Source organism: Dioscorea cayenensis, chromosome 15 (genome assembly GCF_009730915.1).
Source record: "Dioscorea cayenensis subsp. rotundata cultivar TDr96_F1 chromosome 15, TDr96_F1_v2_PseudoChromosome.rev07_lg8_w22 25.fasta, whole genome shotgun sequence".
NCBI lineage: Eukaryota > Viridiplantae > Streptophyta > Magnoliopsida > Dioscoreales > Dioscoreaceae > Dioscorea > Dioscorea cayenensis.
The window spans coordinates 13,101,291-13,112,903 of NC_052485.1; the positions used below are offsets into that span (position 1 = coordinate 13,101,291).

The 11,613-nt window shown below is 41.3% G+C and overlaps 1 non-coding gene across 1 annotated transcript; it reads left to right on the top strand.

Moving 5' to 3' along the window:
• Nucleotides 1-3,058: 3,058 nt before the first annotated feature.
• LOC120278390 lies at nt 3,059-3,165 on the top strand. Its single transcript, XR_005541720.1, has one exon. It is a non-coding gene; the product is annotated as a small nucleolar RNA R71 (small nucleolar RNA).
• The last annotated feature ends 8,448 nt before the right edge of the window (nt 3,166-11,613 follow it).

Genomic DNA, 11,613 nt, shown 5'->3' on the forward strand with positions numbered 1-11,613 from the left:
AGTTACACACTAAGAGAGTTAGGCAAAGGTTGATTGGAGAGGGTTGAGAGGGTGAGTCGAGAGGTACAGGAGTGTCCCCTTTCCACTCCAGTGTGATAGATTCTACCTCCATTCCTCGAGTTCTTTGCGGCCATAATAGGGCGAATAAGCTAAGAGATGACCCTCTGCTGGGGCTTAGTTGTGAGTGCAACGGAGTGAAGCGTTGAGGTGATTTTAGCATCTAGGGCATAATTGTGGTTAGGGACCTTTCTTCTGGACCAAGGGTTAGGTCTACAATTAGGAAGAGATTTATCACTTGGAATCCCAAAGGTTAATGCAATCCTTCTTACGAGTGTGAGGTTGAGAGGTTGTTCAACCTCTCCTCCGGGACATGTAGAGGATTAGGCTTGGTTAACCCTAGATTCGGGGCCATGCATTAAAGGATGTCCCTGACTCACCATTGCATTAGTTAGGAAGCATAATAGAGAGTTCTTGCACTTGAAACAATTTTCCTAAGAGGATCAATACCCGGGTACCCCATCTTTATCGATTGCCTTACCTTCTCCTTTACTTTTGCTCTCTTTCAGGTTGTTTTACTTTTGAGAATTGAATCTTGTCACACATATCACTATTCATCTTTCATATAGTTAAGAAGAAAATTAAGTATTTTTATTCCCTTTTTCCTGTGGATACGATACCCCACTCACCTGCGATTTATTACTTGCGGGGAGCCCTGTCAATTACCGATGGGCGTGCGAAAGTTACGAGGTTGCTCACAAGGGTGTGTCCACGCCCCTGTATCTTCTCTGGATGAACTCGCAGTACAAATCTACGGGAGTACAAAAATTCCACACACCCGTGCATTTTCTCTAGATGCCTTAAAAACTCTGCAGGCTCTGCAGAAAATTCTTGGACATAATTAGACACTCAGAGCCTGCTCTATTATGCAAATTATACCTGTGAGAAACATGAGAAACTAGCTCAAGTGACTAAAACTTCGCCAAATCCACATGAAAACACACGATGACATTAAAAACTCACAATAAAACATGGCAAAAGCATCTAAAAATCAAGACACCAACAATTAACACTTTATTCATGCAAACACTAAACTACTCAACTAAGAAAACAGTAAACACTTGGGTTTCCTCCCAAGAAGCGCTTGTTTTACGTCACTAAGCTTGACGTACCTTGTCTTACCTTATGGGGGTTCATAGATGAAGGTTGCCCTCTTACCCATAGCTTGAAATCATGATGAACAAAGTCCCTTGAAGGTAGAGGGTGAATTATCGAGCTTGGGACCACCTATCAAAGGTTCGTCCAATTTGTTCGGTTCACACCCATCTCCAACAATCTTGGAGCATTTCCGGCGGCGTCTCTAAGTCCTCTTAATCTTTCGGAGCACCTTCTTTAGCATCCCAGAAGTAGATTGTACTTCTTAAGTCGAACCAAGCATCATAACTTCTTCATTTTCCACCTTTTGGTCGAGCAAACCCTCGTACGGGTCCGGATTGAACATTTCGTTCATGTATTCATCAATAACCTTATCAGTAGTCTCTAGAAAATACAAAGTATCATCGAAATCAAGAGAATACCGCATGGCTTCAACAAGGCGGTATGTGAGCTTGTCATCTCCAACTCTTAATGTTAGCTCCGCGCCGTCCATGTCAATCAATGCCTTGGAAGTCCGCAAGAACGGTCTCCCAAGTATTAAAGGTACATCCGCATCCTCATCGATATCTAGCACCATAAAATTTACAGGAAAAAGGTACTTGTCCACTTTGACAAGCATATCTTCGATGATACCCCTCAGATGTCTCACCATTCGATCCGCCAATTGCAAAGTCATCCGAGTGGGTCTAGGCTCGCCCAAGCCTAGCTTTTGAAAGAAGGTGTATGGCATGACGTTGATATTGGACCCTGAGTCCCCCATGAAGCTTCGCGGGTCTTTCTTCTTGTTCGGTATGTTCTTTTGCAACACCGCCAAGAAAGACGCATCTAAGATCACTGTGCACTCTCCTCCAACTTTCTCTTGTTCGTCAACAAGTCCTTCAAAAATTTTGCATTCTTAGGCATTTGGGCCAATGCCTCAACAAAATGAATGTTGATGTGGAGTTGCTTGAATAAACTCAGGAACTTCTTGTACTGTTCATTCCCTTGGTCATTTTTCAATCTAGAGGGATAAGGGATTCTTGGCTTGAAAGGTGGAGTGCCCCTCCTACTTTTTTCTTGTTCCCTCCTCAACCTCTATAACCTCGGGTGTGTGTTCATTGGGCCTCTCACTCGGAAGCCTATCTTCAACCTCACAACCACTTCTCAAAGTGATCACCTTCACATGCTCTCTAGGATTGGTCTCGGTATTACTTGGCAAGCTTCCTTATGGCTTTTCTGATAGAGACTTTGTAATCTGCCCACTTGATTTTCAAGATTGTGCAAAGAGGCGGTGTGGTTGTGAAGTGTAGCCTCGATTGATTGAAACCATGTATCTGATGATTGCACAAACCTAGTCAAGGCCTTCTCTGAATCAGTCATTCGGGTCTCCAAACCTGAAACTCGGTTTTCCATGTTTGGGGCTTGTTGTTATTGGAAACCCGATGGCCCCATGGCCTTTTATGGACCATGGTTACTCCATGAAAAATTTGGATGATTCTTCCAACCTAAATTGTAGGTGTTGCTATATGGATTCCCTTGGTTCCTCATTGCATTAACCACAAAATTGGCATTCTACCGAAGATGCATCACCAATAGAGATCGGGCAATCGGACGGAGCATGTCCTCTACCACACCCGGTGCAAGTAGTCACGGCCGCCACTCTATTCGAAGTTAGAAGATCTAACTTCTTACTCAATGATTCCCCTTGAACCGCCAATGAAGTTACTGCATCTATTTCATGGAGCCTGGCCACCTTTTTCTTCTGCCTAGCATTCCATTGGTAGCTATTTAACCCTATTTTTCAATTAGTTGACGTGCCTCACTAGGGGTCTTGCGACCTAAGGTACCTCCTGCTGTCGCATCCAAAAGTTGCCTTGTACTCGAATTCAACCAGTTGTAAAAGGTCTGAACAATCATCCACTCTGGGAATCCGTGTTGCGGGCACTTTCTCAGGAGCTCCTTTAACCTTTCCCACGTCTCAAATAGAGACTCCAATTCCGACTGTACAAAGGACGAGATCTCATTCCTAAGCTTTGCAGATTTTCCTGGAGAGAAATAACGGGCCAGAAAAGCTTCTACCATCTCCTCCCATGTGGTAATAGAAGCTCTAGGTAATGAGTGTAACTATTTCTTTGCTCTCCCCTTTAATGAAAATGGGAAGGCTCTCAACTTGATGGCATCTTCCGTCACCCCGTTTATCTTAAGCATATCACACACCTCGAGAAAGTTCTCTATATGATTGTCTGGATCCTCATCGGCCAAACCATTGAACTTTGCGGATTGCTGCAACATGTGGATGAATGACGGCTTTAGCTCGAAGTTTTGAGCTGTAATCGGGGGACGCACAATACTCGATTGTGTCCCCAATATTGAAGGTCTAGCATAATCAGATAATGTCTGCTGCTGCTTATTTTGTTTTGCCATGTTTTCAGATTCTTCTACTTCCAAATCAGCTAGATTAGACGGTTCTTATACAGGTTCTTTCCCTTTTCTTCTAAGTGTACATTCAAGCTCGGGATCTCCTTCAATCAATATTGAGGGGTTCCCTCGGGTCATAACCTGGAGCTGCACCGAAAAGAAAGAAAAAGAAATCAGAATGATGATAAAATAAGAAGAAATGAACTAGAATGAATAAATGAATAGCTAAGAAAACAAAGTGCAAAGTATCTCTAAATGCCTACTCCCCGGCAACGGTGCCAAAAAACTTGACAACGCCCTTGCGTATGTCCCACAAGTGCACGGGTTTGTCGAAGTAATAAAATCCCAAATGAGTGGGGTAGCGTATCCACAGGGAGTAAGGAATAAAAACACTTAAATTATTTCTTAACTAAGTGAAATATTAATAGTGATATGTGTGACAAGATGTGAAATAACACAAAAGTAAAAGAACAAGAAAGAGAGCACAAGTAAAGGAGAAGATAAGGCAATCGATATAAATGGGGTACCCGGATATTGTTCCGCCTACGACAATCATTTCAAATGCAAGAACCCTTATTATACTTTCTAATAATGAGTAGTGGAGATCCTTAAATACATGGTCCCAAATATAAGGTTAACCATGCCTAACTCTATACATGTCCTGGAGGAGAAATTGAATAACCTCTCAACCACGCACTCGTCTAGAATTGCAATGAGTTCTAGGGATTCCAAGTGATAAATCCTCTTCTTCGATATAGACGTAACCCTTTGGTCCAGGTTGAAGGTCCCTAGTCACAATTAAGCACTAGGTGCTAAAATCACTTTAATGCTTCACTCCGTTGCACCCGCAACTAAGCCTCAGCGGAAGGTCATCCTTTAGCCCATTCATTCTTCTATGACTGCAAAGAACTTGAGGAAATGGTGGTAGAATAAATCACACCGGAGGGGAAAGGGGACGCTCCGCTACCTCTCGACTCACCTTCTCAACCCTCTCCAATCTAGCTTTATCTAACTATCGTGGTGTGTCACTCACTCATAAGGGTTACCAACAAGAACTCTCAACCCTAGTATCACTCTATGGGAGTATTCATACAATCAAGCATTCAAGATTGGAACTCAAATAAAACATCAATTAATTAAAATCATAATAAAGAGGTTCAATGAAACGAATACATCCTAGGGTTCACAAATACCCAAGTACCCACTAGGGAGTTAAGCTCTCCATGGAGCTAATTACAATCAATGAAATCAAATGTAATAGCAAAGAATCCATAGAAAACCTCCTCGATAGTCGTGGCAATGGTCTTGTGGAGAGTCCTCTACTCGTCCAAGGGTCCCTTTGTCCGGCCTAGGATATACCTCGCCGGAGCGGTGCCGACGAAAGCTTTTCCACTAACATTCTTCCAAACAGAGTGCGATGTCAGAGCCGTAGTACCTCTCCAAATCAATAGCCAATACTTCTCAAAATCTTAGCCATCGCACTCTCTCAAGTTTGGGAAAAGATGGAAAAAAAGGATCCTGAAATCGGGGCTGAAATCGGCCTAAAAAAGGGCTGGAATCAGGAATCCACACGCCCATGTGGGTGCCTGTATGGATTTTTCACATGGGCGTGTGGAATTAACGCACGTCCATGTGGATTCTCTGTTTTCATCCTTCATCGGCCACCTTTAAACAGTACTGCTACATTGTTTTGATACAATGTTGTTACAGTGCCCTACTACAATACCGGCCTGAAACACTCCCGAATCTATGCTTTCATAGAGGTAACGTAAACGGGCAGACATTTACGTCATAGATCGCTTTGCTTCTTCAATAATGAACATGTTGGTGGAGATCTTGCTATACATGCACAAGCCGGAATGCTTGAATGTGACTGTCCTTGTGTCCCTCCAAATCGTTGTGCTAACTTGAATACGAGGAGGTTAACACACATTCCCGCATTTCAAACCCGACTTATGTCTTCACGTTTGAACCTTCTCAAGATTTCCTCCAAATGATGCATTTATGATCTACATTGGCTTCCGATAAGTTCTTGTGTGTTAAGAATGCGAAGTGTTCTTTCCTTACAATGAGCATTACTTTTATTAGGTTTAAGCGCTAATACATATGTATTTGTGTTCTTTTGTGCAGGTAGGGTTTTGAAGCTATGTTTTAAGAAAAGAAGCCAAAAGTAGATCGCCAATGCACTATTTGATGAAATCTTGGAAGGAACAAACGGGAAGACACAAGTTGTGCTCAAAGATATGTGAATGTGTTCCATCCTCCATGTATTCAAGCAATTACAATAATTTGGAGGGGCACAAGGGCAGTCACATTTGTGTATCCCGACTTGTGCATTGATAGCAAGATCTTCACCAATAAACCCGTTTATTAAAGCAGCGTCGTGATCTACAGCATAAACATGCACCCGTTTATGTTATCTCAATGAAAAGTAGATTCCGGAGTGTTTTTGGCAGAGTACTATGGCAGGTTACCGTAACAAATCAATGCAGTAATTACTGTAGCAGTTACTGTTCATAACATGTAGAAAATCAGAAATTCAGAGAATCCACACGAACGTGTGGAAATTCCACATGCCAGTGTGGAAATTCCACAAGGGAGTGTGGAACATCCACAGGTCCATGTGGATGCCCGATTCCAACCCTTTAAAAGCCGTGATTCAGCCCCAATTTCTCCATCTTTTCCCCTATCTTTTCTTCCACCTTTCCCCATCTTTAGAGATGCCCGCGGCTAGTGTTTGGAGAGGCTTTAGCAAGGCTTTGGAGAAGTTTGATGGCCTTCGACACCATGTTTCCTTCGGAAGAGAGCTATTGGGGGAGCTTTCGTCGGCGCTGATCTGGCGAGGTGTGCCCTAGGTTTGATGAGGGGACCTTTGAAGAAGACACAGTCGATCTAGAAGACCTTCGACACGAACACAAGGGGGTTTTCATTCATATATTGCATCTCTTTGCTTTTGATTTCATTATCTATTGTATTTTGCTCCATAGAGTGCTAAACCCCTAGTGGGTACTTGGATATTTGTGAACCCTAGGATGCTATTGTTTCTTTAAACCTTTTATTATGCTTTCCTTAATTGATGTTTTAATTGAGATCCAATCTTGAATACTTGTTGAATGATTTCTCCCTTAGTGTGACACTAGGGTTGAGAGTCCATATTGGTAACCTTTATGGATGGCTGACATGCCATGAGGGTTAGACAAAACTAGATTGGAGAGGGTTGAGAGGGTGAGTCGAGGGCTAGGGGAGTGTCCCCTTTCCCCTCCGGTGTGATTTTTTCTACCTCCATTTCCTCGAGCTCTTTGCGGTCATACTAGAATGAATGGGCTAAGGGATGACCTTCCGCTGGGGCTTAGTTGCAGAGACAAAGGAGTGAAGCGTTGAAGTGATTTTAACACCTAGGGCATAATTATGGCTAGGGACCTTTCACTTGGACCAAAGGGTTAGGTCTACATTTAGAAAGAGGATTTATCACTTGGAATCCCTAGAACTCATTGCGATTCTATACGAGTGTGAGGTTGAGAGGTTATTCAATTTCTCCTCCGGGACATGTATAGAGTTAGGTATAGTTGACCTTAGATTTGGGACCATGTATTAAAGGATCTCCACGACTCAGTAATGCATTAGTTAGAAAGCATAATAGAGGGTTTCAGACTCGAAATGATTGTCCTAGGTGGAACAAGATCCGGGTACCCCATTTATCATCGATTGCCTCCTCTATCTTTTACTTGTGCCTCCTTTATCTCATTTGCATTGAGTTTGTTTTCACATCACTATCAACATATTTTCATGCTAGTTGAATAGAAATCTTGGTGGTTCTAAGCACTATTCCCTATGGATTCGACTACCCTCTCACCTGGGTATTATTACTTCGACACCCGTGCACTTGCGGTTTATACGCATATTCAGTCGTGTCAGCTTCTTTCTCTAATATTCGGCCTCACAACTCTATCTGCATGAAAGTAACATAAATACACATATATTAGTGTTAAAACCCGATAAAAGTAATGCTCATCATGAGGAAAGAACACTTCACATTCTTATTGCACAAGGACTTATCAAACTTATGCGAGAGTGGCGTCCTCTTCTCAGGGCCCTACATTACTAGACCCATCATGGGGATGGGTCTTATGGACGCTATTCGAGGGGCTGAGAAGACGATTATACCTTCTCCCTCGGTATAGAGACCATGCGTTTGATGGGCATGGTGAGGAGATATAGGCCGGGAGTTTATTTGATGATCATACCACTATTAGAGACAGCCGAGGGGAAGACAGATGCAGTAGAGGGGTCTCAGCCTACGCAGGAGTCGCAGTCGTAGCATATGGAAACCAATGCACCCCCTGCAGCACAGGAGTCACCACCAGTGCAGATCTTTTATGCTTCTTGAGCCCATAATCGCTTTGAGAGGCTCAAGAGTGCTGTAGGGGTATTACAGCGGGATTTAATTGAGGTTTGCGCGATAAAGGCCGCAAGCCACACTGAGGTGATTGCACATCTTGATATCCTACAACAGATCTTAGAGCGAGACATGACCTCACCATTCATGATGAGACCCCGCACTCCTCAGGCCTCTCAAACACCTCTATCACCATCACCATCACCACCACCACCAGCATCAGTTGATCCAGCAGCAGTAGAAGAACCGAAAAAGCTGGACACCGACACTTAAGGCGTCTTTACTTTATGTTCTTATGATTTTCATATTTTATTTCTACATCTTATTTTGGACTTGTATTACTTAGAATGGATCTTCCTTCTAAGTGTATCTTTTATTTTCAATTGGTTTAAGTTGTATTTCATTTTCATATCTTTATAGACTCGAGTTTATTTTGTTTTTGTTGAGCTTCACTGAACCCCCTTGTGTATACGTGCAAATGGTCTTGTGAGTCTAGAATTTGAGGAATAGTTATTGGCACGGTCAATGTGACATTCACATGGCTGTATGTGTCCCACAACCCATTGGAAATAAACTCTCAATGAAATTAGCTCCATCAAACGTACCATTAGGAGTTAAGGGGAGTATTGTTTCAATTGCCCATCTCCACACATGTTTTGATTGCTTTACATCTTATTGTGCTTGCATGCGTACATTGAGGGCAATGTACATTTTAAGTGTGGGGTGGAGTTCACATTACACATGTTCTATACTTATGCTTTCATTGTGCATGCCCATGTAGCCAATGGTGGTTCACTTTAGTTGCAATAGTTGTATTCTTAAGTTTAGGAGAATTTTTAACATTGAATGTTCTCATGCTCTAGTTTTTACTTGAATTTGTTTAGGAATTTTTGCCCGATTGACACTTGTTGCACTATTCACTCATTAAACCTTGTGGAAACTCAAGTTTGACATTTAAGGGACTATTTTGGTTTGTTTCTTGTTTTAATTTCTTCGGGAAAAAAGTTATGGTTGAATTGTTTATGCATTAAGGGTGGAAAGAGCTACCACCTATGAAGTATGAAGCTACTCTCATAAGTCGAATACTAGTTATGCTCTTATGAGAGAAAGAGCTATCTCATGGGATGAGTGAAAGCTACTACCCTGGTAGAAAGAGCTACAGCCTCAAAAGTGTGAAAGCCACCTTCGCGGCCGCTTAGGAAAGGGCTACCTTAGAGGATGTGTGAAGCTACTACCTTCTTCTTTTTCTTTTTGTACATAAATAAGTCCCTCTCACTTAGAGCTTTTAGGAGTATACGTTGGGTTGACTTAAGTGAGTTTACACATACTTACACGATATCAGGTTATTATCCTATTTGATTCATGTTTTTAGCTAGAGCATTGAATTTTCCTATTTGGGGCTGGAAATTTTCCGTACTAGTAGAATGCTTCCTTTGCATGCTTTTGCTGAACCTAAGGCCAAGCACTTTCAATTTTCCTTCTTGGATACTTCAATGTTTTATTTTTTCATGAGGACAAGCAAAAGCTTAAGTGCGGGGGAGTTTGATAAGTGCTTGTGTATTAGTAATACAAAGTATTTTTTTCTTACATTAAGCATTACTTTTCTCAGATTTTATCACTTATTCTTGTGTATATGTGTTCTTTTGTGTATGTAGGGTTGTGGAGATAATTGTGGATTAAAGAAAACAAAAATAGATCATGGATGCAATTTTTCATGAAGTTCTTAAATTGAACAAACGTGAAGACACAAGTTGAGCTCAAAGACATTTGGATGTGTGCCAACCTCTATGATGTTCAAGAAAATATACAAATTGAAGGGACATAAAGGCAGTCATACTCATGTGTTCTGACTTATGCAATACTAGCAAGATCTTCGTCAATGTGATTTTATTGAAGATGCAACGTGATCTACTGCATGGATGTGTGCCTATTCATGTGGCCTCGATGAAAAGTGTGGATTCGGGAGTATTTTGGTGAAGTACTATAGTAGTCTACTGCAGCAAATTACAGTAGAAAAAACACTTTAGCAATTATTGTTCACAGCTCGTAGGAAATCAACTTCTGGAAATTCACATGGCCGCGTTGATGCTTGATTCCAACCCCTATAAAAGCCGCAATTTGGGATTCTTTTCCAATCTTTTTCTCATCTTTTCCCCATCTTTGGAGAGGCTTAATTGTGACTAGGGGTCTTTCGCCTGGACCAAAGGGTTAGATCTATATTAGAGAATAGGGTTTATCACTTGGAGTCCCAAAATCTTCATGCAACCCCACACAGTGTGAGGCGTCGAGAGTATCTCTTTCCACCGGGATATAGTGTGAGGGTTAGTCATGGTTGACTTTAGGTTTGGGACCGTGTGTTTTAGGATTTCAACAACTCATAGACATAAGTTAGGAGACATAATGATTGGTCTTGCACTTGAAACAATAGTCCTAGGATGAGCAATGGCCGGGTGCCCTATTTTCTATCGATTGGGTCTCCTTATATCCCTAATGCGCTTTCCTTTCTTCTCTTTACTTTTATTTGCATTGATATTATTCACACCACTCCCGAATCATCTTGACTATAGTTAAATAGAAATTCTTGTGTTTCTGAGCACTATTCCCTATGTATACGGTTACCCACACACCATGGTACTTTATTACTTCGATAACCCGTGCACTTGCGGTACTCACTCGCAAGGGGTGTGTCATATCATAAATTGAATCACAAACATAAACAATGTTTAAACCAAACCAAACATTCACAAATCACATGTCCATTCCAAGGTGCACTAGCATGAAGTGGCCTTGGGGTTTAAGTTCTCATGATAAAGAAGTACAAAGCAAGATTAAAGGGGCAATAAAATAAATTAATTATAATCACTCACTCTATCTTTGAAATCTTTTTTAGTTGATGAAGTTCTCCGCCTTTTCTGCTAAAAATCTCAACAAGATGTGTAATGTTACATTGAATCTCTCCAAGTGTCCTAGATTAATTCTTAGATGTTGGCTTGATCTCTCATAAACAATCCTAAAAATCTCCTCAAATAGCCACCTCTCAAACCCTAGAGTTGGGCTTTTATAGTCCAAAAATTGGTCATCTATGTGGGCTCTTGTGTAGGTGCATAAGCTACCTGTACAGCTACCAGAACTCTTTATGCAGCCTCCTGTGAGGGTGCATAAGTATAAGAAAGCCTTTCAACCAGTTCCGTGTGGCCTCCTGTGGGGTTGCAGAAAATTTCGCATGGGGTGATACAGTATTGCTACCGTAAATATACTACATTAATTTGTGAAAGTGAATTGCTATAGTACTTCTCTTCAGAAAATAACCCTTTTTGTCTTGAAAACACTCCGTAATGCATTCTCAAGCCCTAATCATCGTTTTTAGGCTCTTTAGATAAAAATATACCAAAATGAACCAAAAATGAGTACCAATCTGTAAAAAAGCATGCGATCTGGTTAAAATATCAAAATGAAAATATGCACATTTAGACACTCATCACATGCTCCTAGGTATTATAAGTAAATAAAATTAAAAAGCATAAGAATGGTTTAATCATTTTATAGAACACACTTACTCCTTCATTTGAATGCTAAAGAAGACCGACTATGTCATCTGCTATAGTTTACTCAGCCTTTGAAATCTTGTGGTTATTTCTTTGGAGGAATGAAATTTGTTGGAAATGGAG